This window comes from Chenopodium album, chromosome 2 (assembly GCF_948465745.1).
Source record: "Chenopodium album chromosome 2, dcCheAlbu1.1, whole genome shotgun sequence".
Taxonomy (NCBI): domain Eukaryota; kingdom Viridiplantae; phylum Streptophyta; class Magnoliopsida; order Caryophyllales; family Amaranthaceae; genus Chenopodium; species Chenopodium album.
In genome coordinates this window covers 80,902,483-80,914,555 of record NC_137835.1, presented here as the reverse complement: position 1 = coordinate 80,914,555, position 12,073 = coordinate 80,902,483, and positions in this window count along the sequence as shown.

Genomic DNA, 12,073 nt, shown 5'->3' with positions numbered 1-12,073 from the left:
TATATTATCCTCCCAGATTAGGTCTTTTATTTCGATTGGAGGATCATCGAAATAAACTACCCTCTCTTGAAGGATAACCCCCATGTTAGCGAGTTTATCCGCTACTCTATTCCCTTCCCGAAAACAATGAAAAATAGAAAAAGAAACAAAAGAATTACAAAGATTACGACAATGATTAACTATGTGCACACATTCTCCATGTGGCTTGCTTGGGTTTGCAATGGCATCTACGCAGGCTTGATTATCCATCTGAACTATTAGCTTCAATATGCCTAATTGTTTTGCCAGATGTAGACCATGTTCAAGCGCAAGAAATTCAGCTCTGTAGGCATGACATATTCCAAAATTCAAAGCAAAGCCTTTCACAAATCTGCCTTCGGTGTCTCTAATTACACCCCCACCTCCAGCTAGTCAAGGGGTACCTTTGGCGGCTCCATCGGTGTTCAAGGTCCACCATCCATTAGGTGGTGCTATCCAACGCACAAGAATTTCATGCTTTTCCTGTCTATGCTGTCCCAAGCTTAAGGATGAGCTTTTGGGATTTGCCATAACATTGCATGTTACTTCAGTTTGCCCTCGAATGAACTGGCCTGGATTAAGAGGAATCTCATCCAATCTATCAAAAATTCTCATGTTTCTCCATCTCCAAATCCACCAAAGAGTAACAGCAAAACAAGTTGGCCATCTTTCTGAGTAAATGTGCCCTTCAGCCTCTAGGTTCTTCACCATCCAATTAGTCAAGTTACCTTCGAGGAAACCAGGGTGGAGAGCAGAATCTCCCACACTTGTCCAAATTTTCTGAGCAACTGGACAATCTCGAAACAAATGTAATAAGGTCTCATCCACCCCCAAATTGCAATGGAGGCATCGAGGCTCATCAGTGAGGTGCCTTTTCAATCTATTAGCATTTCCAAGTAAGCGGTCATGAAGAATTAACCACATAAAAGTGCGAATTCTCTGCTGAACCGGAGCCTTCCATACCAAATCCCACTTCGGTTCCCTTGGAATAATGTCTTCTTCTTTCATTAGCTTTAGAGCTTGTTTGGTGGAGAATTTGCCATCCGTAGATCCTGCCCAATAACGCACATCACTGGTGTCAGGGTCCTCGACAATAGAGTGAGCTGCAATTAATTTGAGTTGATGTTCAGGTAGCAGGTGAGCGAATAGATCCCATCTCCAGCCATTCACTTGATCCCACATTTCCCCTACAATTGCACCCTCGATTGAGCTTGGGATTGCAGCAGTTGCGAACTCACGAAGGGGTTCGTTTGTAGCCCAACAATGCTCCCAAAAGAGGGTTTGACAGCCATTACCAATTGCCATTTTTCGAGCCTTTTTTCAACCACATTGCATTTTCTGTGATTCCACGCCATACATTCAACATGTTATTAGTGGGGATAAACATGTCAATATCACATCGGCCCTTGCAATATTTTGATCGAAGCACTCTTGACCAAAGAGCAGTCGGTTCAGAGAGAACACGCCACCCAAGTTTCGTGAGGAAGGCAGAGTTCGCTTGTCGCGCTGATCTTATGCCCAGCCCTCCTTTCTCTCTAGGTAATTGTAACGTCTCCCACGACAGGAGATGGATTTTTTTCTTCTCATCTGAGCTTCCCCAAATAAATCTCCTAGCTTTTCGATCAATTTCATCACAAATTGATCAAGGCAACTTTGCTGTTTGCATTGAGTAGTTCGACAGGGTAGTGAGAGTAGCTTTAGTGAGAGTGATTTTGCCTGCTAAAGACAAGTATTTTGTCTTCCATCCAGTTAGCCTTCGATCGATTTTATCACAGAGATGTGCGAAGGTTTCACGGGTAACTCTACTTGATAGCGTTGGCATTCCCAAATAAAATCCCAAGTCCTCGGTTGTTTGCATTCCCAGTTCATTGCTAATTGCAGCTTGATCATGAGATTGGATGTTGTGTGAAAAAAACACATGAGACTTGGGAAGGCTGACCCTCTATCCCGAAGCTTTACAAAAACGGTCAAGGCAATTTTTAACCGCTTTAGCTTGTTCAATTGAAGCTTCTGCAAATAGAATTAGGTCGTCAGCGAAAAACAAATTCGATAAGAGTGGACCCCCTCTACTAGCGTGGATTGGTGTCCATTGATCTTTCAATATTGCTTCTTCTATAATTTGGTTTAGTCTCTCCATGCATAGAACAAACAAATAAGGTGATAGCGGATCACCTTGTCTTATACCACGGGAAGGGTGGAAAATATCAGTTTTTTCACCATTCCATAGCACTCTCATTGAAGGAGAAGTCACACACTCCATAATGACCTCAATCATGATTTGGGGAAATCTCATTTCAAGAAGGGTGTCTCGTATAAAAGACCATTTAAGCCTATCGTAGGCTTTCTCGAAGTCAATTTTGATCGTCATGTATCCCTTACCACCTTGCTTGCGTTTCATGGTGTGTAACACCTCTTGAACAATTACAATGTTGTCCGTAATTTGGCGACCCGGAACAAAGCTTGCTTGGGTTTGAGCAATAAGATTTGGGAGAACAATCTTTATGCAGTTGACAATTGCCTTAGTAATGATCTTGTAAGTGACATTACAAAGGCCTATAGGACGGAATTGAGAAGGTAGTTCAGGGTTATCAAGCTTCGGAATTAGGACAAGGAAAGTCTCATTAAGAGTATCCGAAAGGCCTTTTCCCTCAAGAGCTGCCATGACCATACTGCACACTTTAGGGGCCACCAAATCCCAGTGTTTTTGGTAAAAAAGCGCTTGAAATCCGTCTGGACCCGGCGCTTTCAGTGCCCCCATGTTTTTGATTACATATTCAATTTCACATTGGGTGTAAGGTCTGGAAACTTTCCTCCAATCTTCCTGAGATAATTGTTGGCAGACCCCTGTTGGGATATCATAGATGCCATCATCCTCTTCGGCTGTGTATAACCTCGAGAAATAGTTTACCACAATCTGCTTTACTTGGTCCTTCTCGTACACCCACTGATCATTGTTGTCTTTAATAGCAACAATTTTATTATGCCATCTCTTGATAATTGTACTAAGGTGGAAGAAAGTAGTATTACGATCTCCATCTTGAATCCAGTCCACCCTAGCCTTTTGGTACCACAAAAGTTCCTCTTGATTAAGAACTTCATCAAGCTCCCTTCTTAGCCGAGCCTCTAATTTAATCAACCCCGAATCACGTCCTATAGCAAGCTTTGTTTGAACCCCCTGAATACGAGCTATGAGTGAGCGTTTTTCTCGAAAAATATTATGAAATATTTCTCGATTCCAGTTTTGGAGATCTGTCGAGAGAGTGTGAAGCAAAGGTATGAGAGGAGTCGAAGTACTCCATTTATTTTCCAAGAATTCTCCAAATTTTTCGTGGGATAACCACGCCGCTTGGAATCGAAAAGGACGATCCAAAGCTTCTAATGGGGCAAAACCATTAGACGAGATTAAGAGAGGGCAATGATCAGACTGAAGAGCAGGTAAATGCTTGACCCGAGCCTTGTCGAACCGCAACCCCCATTCAGTGTTACATAAAGTTCTATCCAGACGGGCACTTCGACGGGTGTCTATCGAATTGCCTCGAGCCCATGTGTGAGATGGCCCTGAGAACTCTACCTCGATTAATTGAGTGTCTTGCACCCAATGATTGAACCTTTGACTTCTTCTAGATGTTTCAGAGCAACTTGAGCTACGTTCCCAATCAAACCTCGTTTCATTAAAATCACCCATGAGCAGCCACGGTTTATTATTATTGCTAGCAAAGTCTGACAATGCACGCCATAAAGCTTGTCTATTCGAAGGATCGGGACTAGCGTATACTGTAGAAAAATACCAAGGCTCTTCTCCTCTTCTTGTAATCTCTATAGTAATGAACTGGTTCGATTGTTCAATCGGATCAATAGAGACTAGTTCCGATTTCCAATAGACCCAGATACCTCCACTAAAACCTTGAGCATCAACTCTAGTATGACCAGAGTAGTTTAAAACTTTACCAACATACATTGCTCGTTCACCACCCATATGAGTTTCAACTAATGCAAGGACAATTGGTTTATTAATCCTGACTACCTCTCTGAGAACAGATAAAAATTCTGTACTACCGGCTCCTTGAACATTCCAGACCATACACGTTATGGGAAAGGAATCACTAGCAAGATTATGGTTACTATCCATAAGACCTTGGGAATTAGGAAATTTGGAATGATAGGCATGAGAAATTGCACGGAAGGCTTGATTAACCTTCCAAGGCAATTTCAGAGTCATTATTAACTCTGGTGACATCTGTTCCGTCACCCTCCATGAGTGTATCTCCACCTCCATCTTGTGGATTAGGGGGTCTGCCATTACAAGGTACGGTTCCACAATCGGAGATGTCATGCAAAGGATTTTCTCGGGGGGGATTCGAAGGCAACTCGGTGTTGGGATTGGCAGAGACATGTTCAATGGTAATGGAATTTTGTGGATTGGTGAGATTAGCTTCTAAGGGCTGACTGATTGCTTGTTTTGTGGCTTCTGGGTTGCTTGTTTGAGGAAGTATGGGTATGTTTTCTTTACCAGCTATCTCGAGTATGGAAGGATTTGGAGAATTGCTTTTGGAGGGGATATTTGTGGAAACAGTTAGGATTTTCTTATGAGTGAATTTATCTTTTTTCCTAACTTGTTGCCAATGTTTAGCTCCTCCCAAAAACTGCCCACCAATCAAGGGATTTTCTTTTGAATTTCCTAAATTAAAGGAATTATCTTTTTGGGTAGAATCACCTAGATTGATAGTTTTGATTGGAGTATCATTCAGGGTAGAATCTTTTTCAAAAAAAATTCCCATATCTTCCTCCAAATTTTCCGAGTTTTGTTCCTTATTTTGTTCCCCTAAAATCGAAAATCTCGAGCCAGTTGACTTCTTTGGATTCTCATTGACCACTTGAACCCTGCCTTTTTTGTTCACTAGTTGTTGCTCAGCTTGGCCGGTGGCTATTGATGCTTTATCCACCTTGGTTGGTCTTCGTCTCGGTGGTGGTTTTTTGACAACCATCCAATCACCATAATCTTGATGAGCTATCAATGGAGTTACAGCTTCCTGGACAAATGGTTGTACAGGGTTATTCACCTCCTGGGCATCAGCCATGCTTTCCATGTTATTGTGGGGACATTGATCCTGTTGGTGGCCAATTTTACCACAATCAAAACAGATCATACGCAAACCTTCGTATTGGACTTTCCAGATTTTACCCTTCAACCAGAATTTAGAAAGCAGGGGTTTCGAAAGATCGAGTTCAATGCTTAATCTAGTGAATTGGCCCCTTTGAGCTTGCTCAGTATTATTATCAATACGCACTACCTTACCAATTTTTCCCCCAACTTTGTGTAGGAATTCCTTGTCAAAATACTCCACTGCCAGATTAGGAATTCGTACCCAAGCTGTGAGAAATCTCATGGGGGCATCATCTGGGATAAAATTAGGCATCCATTTGCGGATGGTAAGGTAGTTATCATCTAACATCCATGGTCCTTGCGTAAGGACATGGTTATAATCAGCAAGATTAGAAAATCTCGCAATAAAATAGTCATGACCTATGTCAGTGAGAATTAGACCACCTTTGAGTTCCCATTTCTTCTTTAACCTTTTGAAGAGCGCCATATACCCCATCTTGCTGCTGAACAATTTGATTATAAGCTTGTGTTTCCATGGTTGCCTAATCCTGCGTTTCTCATCCTTGGTCAGGAGGATGACAGGGCATTTGGGGTCATCCACCATGTCGTCTGGAGGTTCGTCGTCATCAGAAATTTCTTCATCATTCATTTCTTCATATTGGACCCTATCATTTCCCATACGCATTTCATTAGCAACCAGATCCCGAAAAGATGTGGTATTACCAGAAGGTTGAAAGAGTGGGGGAATTGGAGTCACAGTGGGTGTATTTGGTAGATCATTAGGGGAGATAGCAGGGTCTTTATTAAAGATTAATTGGTTGATTTTGCGCTTTGGTTTCTTCGAGGATCGATTGATGAGATCTTTCTCCTGCGTACTGAGAGCCATATCCAGGGTATTATCACTCGCTGGTTCTTTCACAAGGATTGGTTTCAAGGAGAGCATTTTCTTATGTTTAATTTGGGTATTGTTAGGAGTATAATTAAGTGGGTTATGAAATTTAAATAAAGATAATAGTATAATTTTAACCAAAAAAAAATCTTTCTTTTATAGTTTATAAGTATATTGATATATTTTCATTTTAAAAAAGTGTTGCAACTTGAAAAAATACTACTATCGTTATAGGTTATGTGCAACGATTTGATATAAAATAAAGAGGAAAAATGTTTAATCGTTACACATAACCTGTAACGAAGGTAGTAGAAAGAAGTATAATACTACGTAAGTTATTATTACATTGAAAAGTGGAGAAAATAATTGATGCAAAAAGTATAGGTAGGCAAGATTATACGGCCTTTTTCAAATGACAAATATTGTCAAAGGTTTGAGGTGTCAAATTACTCAAGGTTGTCAATTGAAAAAGCTTTCTGCCACGAGGTTTCCATTCTTGAGGAAGTCCTAATGCATACTCGTATAGTCGTATATAGATATACAAGTATATATTATATATATGGACAAACGCTTATCAAGTACGGTGTACAATGGAAGGCCCAGCCTTCGCAACTCTCTCAATAGCTGTCGGACAACTTTTAATGAATGACTAAAGTAGGAAGCCTTGTACGTATTTTCTCCGTTTTTAAATACTTGCTCCATTTTCCTTGTACACGCATGGTGATGTTAATCTTTGATCACTAGTATCTTTAATTATCAATAAGTATAAATTTTAAAAATTGAAAATTAATAATCTATTCATTGAGATGATTCCAAGGAAATCTAAGTTCATCAGCCTGATTTACATGAGATGTAAATCAGGGGGTATTAATGTCATTTCAGTTATTTAATTTGGGGTATATTTGTATTTTCATCTCTTTCTTCCTCCACTCTCCAATTCCCATCCACCTACTTCCTCCAAGCCAGTAAATCTACACACCAATGACACCACCACCTGTGGCGGTTCAAAATGCTGCTGCGATGGTAAGGCTTTTCCCTAAGGGGTTGATATGGCCCTAATTTACTCTGTTTGCTACTAGGGTGTCTTTTTGTAATCGCCGCGAAGCGGCTTTGGGGTCGTCGTTGCAAAGAGAATCACAAGGCTGTGATGGTGATGGACGCGAAGAAGGTGGTGGTTGCGATGGACTGTGATGGTGATGGCAGCTGAGAAGAAGATGGTGGTGGTGGTTGCTCTGTTACTTGCCACCGTCACTAACAGGAATTTTGCATATGTTAAAAAAACCGTACAAATGAATATAATATTATTTGCAAGTACAATGTTTGGCCCACATCAGCGGCTGATTGACAAAATTTCGTCAATCAGGCTGATTGCCTGAGTGTGCCTCGATTCCAACAAGTATCCACAAGACTATATTTTTTCTTATGTATAAATCACAAACATTAGTCAAAGTTAGACAAATAAATAGTGCAAAAAATAAAAATAGAGCAAGTATTTAAAAACAGAGAGAGTAGTAATTAAAAAAAAATAAAAATATTAAGAACAATACCACCTTCTACGTGCGGTTTCTTATCGCTAAATATCTTTAATATTACGTAATGAAAAATTATAAAAATTACATATAAATTAATAAAATACACAATTACGAATCTAACATGTTCCCCCTTGGTATATTTCTTATTTATAAATTATCGTACACATTAGCTCAAAATTTAGTCAAATCAAACAACCCAATCAAACCAAATTAGCAAAAATTAGGTAAAAATGATCCCTGAATGATTGCATAGTAGTTGCATGAATTGAATGTCAAAATTGACTCTTTGAGATTGATTTCTCTGTAACAAAGCTTTTACGTCTACAATAAAATAAGACTGGTGAGTTAAAATGATAGGCATGGCAATTTGTGAAGTGACTTAGTTCAAAAATATTACTCCGTTCAGTTACAGTACACTTTATATTTTTTTTAAAAAATACATTAAGAAAAATTAGAGGGAAATAAGAAGGGAAAAGGAAGGATCAGTGGTTTTAGGGGGACACTTGAAAACAAGGTCAAAGTGTATTTTCCGGCTAAAGGTGTGGGGTTGCAAAAAAAATTAAGATTAAGGTGTGTTTTTGTGAAAAAAAAAAATTATAAGGTGGTCTCTTGCAAAAAAATGATTATAAAAGGTGGTTTAATGCAAAATTTCCAAAAAAAAATTAAGGGTTTTTCTAAGCTATGCCCCCAAGGTTATTGAATTTTTAAGCTGTACCCATGCTTTTTTAAAGTTATAAGCTATGCCCTCCACTTCACGATATTTTATCAACAATAACCTTTGACAGTCATATCCGTTAACGAAAGTTAAATTATTTTATTGGCAATGGTGTCTTGGCATTATTTATTTGACACGTGTCCCATTCTAATTGGTTTAACACTTTAAAAAAATCAAAAAATAAAATAATAAAAAAAAAAGGTTATTGTTAACGTAAAAGGTTATTGTTAATAAAATTAGTGAGGTTGAGGGCACAACTTAGACGTTTGAAAAAGTATAGGCACAGCTTAGAAAACGAAGAAGTTTGGGGACATAACTTAGAAAAACCCAAAAATAAAAGACAGAACAAAAAAAAAATCAAAAAAACCCAAACCCAGAATTCGACAGCCCCGGCCACCGACCCCCTACCCATTCCCGGTCACCATCTCCCTTCCTCTCCCCAATTCCGAACACCAACTCCCTTCCCCTTACCGATTCCGGCCACTCCCTCCTTCCCTCCCCTCGTTTTCGGTCGACTCGTCCTAAGCAGTAGCTTGCAAACCATCAAATAGCAACACTACTGATACTCCTTTGCAAAATGCGCCACCGTGGCCACAAACCCACAACATCATAACCACTCTCCCCGCAGCAAACACCAAACGAGCCCATCATCATAATCAATCGCCACCCACCACAACTGCGCCAACAACCGCTGACGGATATCACTAGAGCAGCCGCTTTGACTCCTACAAATCAGCCCCAAAATCGCAAATTAAACCCTTCACAACCGCCATTCCTAGGGGAGAGGGACAATTTCGGTTTGTGGGCTGGGTAGAGGAGGTGGTTTCAGTGGTTGTCTGGAGAGAAGATGGTCGTTGGGTTTTTTTTATATATAATTTTCAATTTTTTTTTAATTTCAGACTAATTGAGTGGTGATACATGTGCAAATAGTTCCAAGTCAAAATTGGTAACTTGTTTAGCTGTTTTTAAGTCACTTGGCACCATTGGGAGCGGATAGGATATAAAAGTCAAATTATTAAAAAATAATCGAAATGTGGAATTATTTTGGGAGGATGAGGCAAAGGTGAGATTATTTTGAGCAAATTTTCCTTAAAATAATGAACGCAGAATTGTAATAAGTAAATAAAAGTTAAGAGATTGCATAGATTTTCTCAAAAAAAAAAAAAAAAAAAAAAAAAAAAAAAAAAGATTGCATAGAGTAAGGCCCCGTTCTCTTCACCTTAATTTTGCTGAACTGAATATATTTTTACTGAACTGAAATTATTTTTGCTGAACTTAAATTATTTTTACTGAACTTAGATTAAATTTTACTGAACTTAAATTATTTTTGCTTAACTGAAATTATTTTTGCTTAACTGAAATTATTTTTACTAATTTTCTATTATAATTCTTCTTTAAAAAAACTGAATTTTACTGAACTGAACTTATTTTTACTGAACTAAAATTAATTTTACTGAACTGAACTTATTTTTACTGAACTGAAATTATTTTTACTTTATATTATTTTTTTAAGGTGAATAGAACAGGGCCTAAATGGCAAACTTGTTACAATATCGCCTTGATTTTAGTTAATGACCATCACAACATGTGTTTGGGTTAGCTGATCATGAATTAAAGTGATTCTCAATGAACCTCTCTTATTAGATATAATTAGTCGACGAGAAGGTTTTGCGTGAGACCGGTCTCACGTGAGTCTAGTCTACACGGCAACAAATATACAACAATAACAACACAACGCAACAACCTGCACGGCTGCACCACCATTGTTGGCTTGTTGTTATCACCCACCACCGTCACAAACGACAACCAAACATAGCCAGCACAGCAAACCTAGCCACAGAGCCACTGCACGATTCCTCCTCTCTCGCTTCCATGCCTCCGACGCATCGTCGCCGTCCCACCACCACCAAAATCAATGAAAACCTTCCAAATCTACCGCCGACAGCCAAAACTAACCACGGCAAGCCCGCAAATCAATTTGAAAGATGATGATGATGGAGGAGAGAGAAAGGCATATGGGGGGTTTCGGAAGTGATGCTGCAACAAACTAGGGTAGCTACTGTCATTGATTATTTGAGATAGGAATTGAGGAGTTGTGATTGCCGTTCGATTTGATTTTCACCATGGACGATGGTGATGATGATCGATGTGTTTGGCTAAAATGTGAAGCAGAACAATATTTTTACTAGTCAGGTAATGTTTAGGAATTGTATTTTTTATATCAGGTATAAGAATATTTTAGTCAGGTATTAGAGATTTTTTGTCAGGAATTACAAAATTTTAGTCAGGATAAAAGTTTGTCTATTCCTGATAAAAATAGTTTTATTCCTGATAAAAATAGTCCAATTCCTGACTATAATATACTAATTCCTGACTATAATATTTTTATGTTTTTGACCTGATAAAAATTAGTATATTCCTGATGAAAAATACTCTATTCTTGATGAAAACTACTCAATTCCTGATGAAACGTACTCTATTCCTGACTATAATTTAATAATTCCTGATAAATTTGATAATTAATTATTCTATTCCTGATGAAAAGTACTCTATTCCTGATGAAAAGTACTCTATTCCTGATGAAAAGTACTCTATTCCTGATGAAAAGTGTTCTATTTCTGATGAAAAGTACTCTATTCCTGATAAAAATACTCTATTCCCAACTATAATATATCAATTCCTGACTATAATATCTCTACTCTGATAATTGACCGGACTCATGTGAGTCCGTTCTACACAATACTTTTCCTTAGTGGACCAATAGTTTATCAATTGTAAGACAATACATTAAAATATTTAAGTATATTATTTGTCAATTATGAATGAATTTTGCTTGTAGAAGAACCCATATCGTAATCCATCTCCTTTTTTATAAGGATCTCTTGAGCGGAGTTATCAAATTTGAATTATTTAGTTTTTTTTTCGTTTCGCTATTATATAGAACTCATTACAAAATTATACTACTTGCTTAGCTTTACTCTTTTCGTATATTACCTCCGTTTTATATTATTTGCAACGATTAGATATTTTTGCTCTCTAATTTATGTCAAATCATTACAAATAATATGAAATGGAGGTAATACATATAGTACATAAGGATCGACTATAACCTAGCAATTAATTTTGCTTAGCTTTACTCGATGAAATTTGTACTCATTAAATTCCAAACGTCCAAAAGGCTGTTAACCTAGCAATTGTAGCTTAATTAGTCAGAGCAACTAATACAATCACTAGTAGAAAAATACAAACAGTCACTTATTTTCAAAAATTCATGCATAAAATGTAAGTACAAACTTAAAAAATTTAATCGGCTTAAAAGGGCAATAGTTTTGGCCTCTCCCTTAGTTTATTTAAGTCTTTTAAAGGGAAAATCATTGAAATCACAACCCCCTTGGCTTATACTTCTTCCAATAATTTGTAACAAGGATGAAATAATTACATATTCCAAAACATATTTTATATGTTAAATATCTATAATTGTATAAGAGTAAAATTTATAAAAAGTTAATATTGTGAATGTATTCTATGAGACAAATCTAACAATATTCTACATGACTATATTTTAGTTAACGTATAAAATATATTGTATGGTCATGATGTGTCTATTTTATATAATGTTTTACCCCCGTCTCATGGTCATAATTAGTAGTGTTTTTGGCTATTTAGAGCCACTTTTATTACTAATTAGTGTTTTCTAGTGTTTTCGAAGTTTTGGTTGAGTTTTGCAGGAAACATTAGTAGAATAAACGTAATGGCAAGCGGTTCAAATCCCCTATTAGCAAGCGGTTTTGAACCGCATGGGCTTAGGGGGCTTG